General features: G+C 38.9%; 1 non-coding gene across 1 annotated transcript; it reads left to right on the forward strand.

Annotated features, from left to right (window-relative positions):
* Nucleotides 1-270: 270 nt before the first annotated feature.
* Nucleotides 271-375, forward strand: LOC114052514. Its single transcript, XR_003570256.1, has one exon. It is a non-coding gene; the product is annotated as a U6 spliceosomal RNA (small nuclear RNA).
* Nucleotides 376-5,132: the final 4,757 nt, after the last annotated feature.

Below are 5,132 nucleotides of genomic sequence, written 5' to 3' on the forward strand. Positions count from 1 at the left end.
ATTGTCGTTCGGTCATTTTTCAGTCATGCCCGATTCTTTGTGACCCCATTTGGAGTTGTCTTGGCAGAGTTACTGGAGTGGTTTGTCATTTCTTTCTCCAGCTCATTTTACAGATGAGGAAACTGAGGCAAACAGGGTTAAGTGACTTATCCAGGGTCATACAAGGTAGTAAGTGCCTGAGGCTAGATTTGAACTCAGGATGATGTTTTCCTGACTCCGGGCCTGGTACTGTGCCATCTAGCTACTCCTGCTAGAAATATAAACAGAAGGGCTTGCTTCGGCAGTACATATACTAAAACTGGAAAGATACAGAGAATATTAGCATGGCCCCTGCGCAAGGATGACACGCAAATTTGTGAAGCATTCCATATTTTTCAATGAAGGTGGATGGGGAGGGAGGAAGGGAGAGGATTTGGAACCCAACGTTTTAAAAACAAATGTTAAAAATTGTTTTTACATGCAACTGGGAAATAAGATACAGGCAATGAATCTATCCTGCCCAACAGGAAAATAGAAGGGGAAGGGGATAAGAGAAGGGAGGTGGGGAGATAGAAGGGAGGGAAGATTGAAGGAAGGGATATTCAGAATACATGCCATCTTGGGGTAGGGGGAGGGGAGAGATGGGGAGAAAATTTGGAACTCAAAATCTTGTGCAAGTGAATGTCGAAAACTAAAAATTAATTAATTAAAAAAAGAAATACAAACATAGGCAAAAAACAGTGTGTTCTCAAGAAGCTCGTAGTCTAATCCAGATTTGTTTAATTGAATCGAATGTTTGAATCTCACTATGTTTTAGGTCTCCTGGTCCCAGGTTGTGATGCTACTTCAAATCCTGCCTCAAATACATACCAGTTATGTTACATTGGACAAGTGACTTACCCTCTCTCAGCCTCAGTTTTCTCATCTGTAAAATGAGGATAAATAAGAGTGCCTTTCTCAGGGTTGTTGTGGAGATCAAATGAAATACTACATGCAAACGCTTTGTAAAACTCAAAATGATGTAATAATAATGATGTTATTATTATTGTCAAATTGCTATAGAAATATAAATAAATATAAACATTTATATATACAAACATATTATTAACAGAAGCAGTAGTACAGGATCCAATCTGTTAGCTAAGTAATCCTTCGTTGTTCCTCCTTGTTACAAAAAGAACTCACGCTCTTCACATAATGGACTCATTCCCATACGTCTGCAGAGTGGCTATGGCGTCAGGCTATCCCACAGAGATATTTGGCACATTGTTTTGTCCGTCACATGCTGGGTGACCCGCATGCTTTTTCTTCCCTTATGGACCCACATTCTAATGTGTAGATCACTGCAGTCAACATTTTGGATTCTACCCTTATCAATCAACATTGTACCTGTGTAGGTGAGACTAATTCAAACAGTTTTGCAGTATCTGATCTATTCTAATCCCGTGCTATTTATTATCTAGTTGATGCGGTGATATATTCCATTACCTTTGTGATGCTCTCCCAAGTGACATATGCCTACTATACCTTTTGGGTACCATTCATTTTGCAACTTCTTTTTCCTCCCTTTTAAAATTACCTTTCAATTACCTTGAAATCAATCAGCTCAAGTACTTTCTATAGTTGCTACAGCTTTTCTTCAAGCCCTGGGACCATATTTGCAAACAGATCACAAGCAACAGAGGAAAGTAAATCTCTAAAGAGAAACGGGATATTTAATTATGTCTGTACTATTTGAGTGAAACTATTCAATGACTAAAGAAATAGTCTATGAAAAAGGCAGTAGATCGTGTACAAGATGGGGGCGGGGAAATCAGATATGGACTATCATACAAGTCCTTGTAATCCATATTCATTTTTTTTTTGAATAGAAACTCTGATATCTTCCATGGAGGGAACTCCCACTGAGGAGACTGCCTCCAAAGATGTAGATCAGCACCTGGTCTGCAAATTAGAGGTCATAGCCTACTAAACTATGAATAGCTGAGGACAAGGACTATGTCACATGATTCAGAGATGAATCCTCCATGGTGCCTTTTACATAGCAGGCAATTGAATAAATATTTAGTGAATGAATAAATGATTCTTTGTTCATTGTGTGGGAGCCAAAAGCAGGGATGAGAAAACCAGTAGGAGAAAGAGGAGAATGAAATAACAACAAAAGAAAGGAGAAAGAAATAACATAAAAAAAATTTCTAAAAAGCTTGTGAGTTTGTGGTTTATATATTATTCTTTAATTTAAAAGGTTCTTGCTATATATTCTCAATAAATATCAGGCAGCTAGGTGGTATAGTCAGTGGATAGAACATTGGGCCTTGAGTTAGGAAGACCTGAATTCAAATCCAGCCTCAGACACTCACTAACCATGTGACCTTGGACAAGTCACTTAACCTCTTTTACCTATTTTCCTTTTAATCAAAACTTTCCTTTTTTGACACCCTTGGAGGACCATTTTGAAACCGAAAAGAAATTTAGCAATTGCTAAAAATCAAGCATTGGCACAGAAGAAAATATATCAAAACGCATTGATTCAAACAAATAAGATCCCTGATCTCATCTCTAATTCTTAAAAATACTTGTTCCTCCAATACTTTTCTGTCTCTTCTCTAGATCTACTTGCTCTCTTCAGCCCCACCCAAATTCTTCTTTCCTTCTCTTCCCCAAGTAGCATTTTTTTCTTTTTCTTTTTTTCTCTATAGTGATATCCTGTGGGTAACTGGAGTAAAGCAAATAGTTTTATATATGTATTAGGATGAATGGTAGTTATCTCTTACCAAAACAATGACATTCCCTGTTATACTTTAAATGGCACTTTCTGGATAAGACTCCTTGAGCCTCTTGTTTCATTCATTCAAATGAACATTTATTAGCTTTTTATTCCATGCAAGATATTTTGCTAGTACTGTGGGGGATAGAAAGATAAACAAGTCATGCTCCTTGCCCCCATGGAACATAAGCCGAAAAAGGATGATAAAAATATAGCTAACTTTAAATGCAACATGATAAAGTTCATGAAAGGTATAAACAACATACTATGTGACTCTAAGAGTGATCCAGTCCAGCTGGGGGAATCAGGCAAGGGTCCCTAGAAAAGGTAGCATCCAAGCTGGATAAGATAGTTGGGAAACGAATGGGTGGAGAAGTTCCATGTAGAAAGAGCAGAAGGAAGGCGGTAGGAAAACAAAGAATGATATCTCTTCGTTTTGACTGAAGAAGCAGAGAATTTTAGAGGGCCCTACTTGGATTTCTAATGCCATAAACACGCATCTGTCATGAAACTGGTAATAAAAACACCATTTACATTTGCAAAGAAACTCACAGATTGAACGTCATCACCTAGAAGAACAAAGCCACATAGCCTGCCTGCTGGTAGAACAAATAAGATTCATGGTCCTCCTATTTGTGGATTCCTCATTTTATGCAGTCACAATTAAGTTAGACTCAAATGGATTCTTTCATCGTAAAGGTCACAGCCTTCCTTTGTGGTTCATTGTTCATGCTCTGAAAGAAAGTGTAGGCAAAGAATGAAACCAAAAAGAAACAGAATAATAAAGTTTGACCCCCTTCTTAGATGAACAATCATTTTTTTTGTCTTGTTGGAAGTGAGGTAAATGTGCCCAGTGGAGAGACACTAAGAATTGAGTTTATGCTTTCTGTAGTCACTAAAATAAAAAATAATTTTGTTAGTTTAAGGGTATTGCTTCAAACACAATACTGAAATATACACCACTAATGGCCCTGTTATATTTCACTCACTTCTTAATATTGGAGGGCTAACAGCTCATGTTTTTAGAGAGCTCTCTAATTTGCAAGGCGCTTTCCTCACAACAGCCCTTGGAAGTAGGTTGAACAAATGTTATCTCCATTTTATTGATGGAGGAACTGAGATTCAGAGTTGAAATGATTTGCTCTACGTCATATGGATACTTAACAGCAGAGCCAGAGCTCAACTCTAGGTCCTAATTCCAAGGGTAATAGTACTTCTAATTTCTATAAGCATTGCAAACTGCCTATCTCACAAGAAGTGGCCCTTCTCCTCCTCACTGTCAACTCCTCTATTTTTTGCCCTTAACCCCACACCTTTCTGCCTCCTTTTGTTCATATCCTCTCTCTCATTTTCAGTCTCTCGCTATCCACTGACTTCCCCCCACAATGCCTATAAACATGCCCAGTTCTTCTTCATTTTATGAAATGTTCACTTGTCATTATCATCCCTTCAACCTGATATCTTCTCTCTCTCCTTCCTTTCATAGCCAAATTCCTAGAAAAAAGCTGTCTATCCCCTTTCTGTCCTGTTGTCTTCTTAATGCCTTGTCACCTGGTTTCCAACGTCATCGATTGATTGAAACTGCTCTCTCCAAGGTTTCCAGTCATCTCTTAATTGCCAAATCTAATCGCCTTTTTTTCAGTCTTCATCCTTCTTGACTTTCCTGAAGTATTTGACACTGTTGACCACCCCTCCTTTTGGATACTTTTTCTTCTCAGGGTTTTCACGACACTAATCTCTCTTGGTTTCCCTTCTCTTTATCTGAGTCTCCTTTGATGGAATTTTATCTTTATCTTCCTCCTTGCGTTCAGGTATTCCTCAGCGCTCTGGCCTGAGCCTCACCTTCCCACACTTTCCCAGTGGTCTCATCAGCTGCCATAGGTTCAGTGATCTTGTCTATGCAGATGACTCCCAGATCTTTAGCCATCATTTCTCACTTGAGCCCCAGTTCTACATCAACTACCAATTAGGCATTTCCGACTGCATGTCTTAGAGGCAAATGAAACCAAACACGTCCAAAGCACAATTCATTACCCCTAACTCCTCGTTCTTGTTGAAGATACCCCCATCTTTTCAATCACTCAGGTACATTAGCATAATCCATGACTCTTTGGCTCTCTCTCACTACCTACCAGTCACTACCCCTGTCCGATCCACAAGCACTTCTACTTCACTACCCAAACCCGATAATTGGTCAGGACTTGGTGGTTCCACCTCGACAGGATCTTTCACATTTCTGTCCTTTTCTACACCCACAGAGTCATCACTCTGATACCGGACCCTTTTCTTCTCTCACTTAGATTATTGCAGTCACCTCTTAAGTGTTCTCTCTGTCTCTAGTTTCTCCCCTCAGATGCCAAAAATGATATTTCTAAAAAATAGATCT

Source organism: Vombatus ursinus, unplaced genomic scaffold (genome assembly GCF_900497805.2).
Source record: "Vombatus ursinus unplaced genomic scaffold, bare-nosed wombat genome assembly UNPS02014807.1, whole genome shotgun sequence".
NCBI lineage: Eukaryota > Metazoa > Chordata > Mammalia > Diprotodontia > Vombatidae > Vombatus > Vombatus ursinus.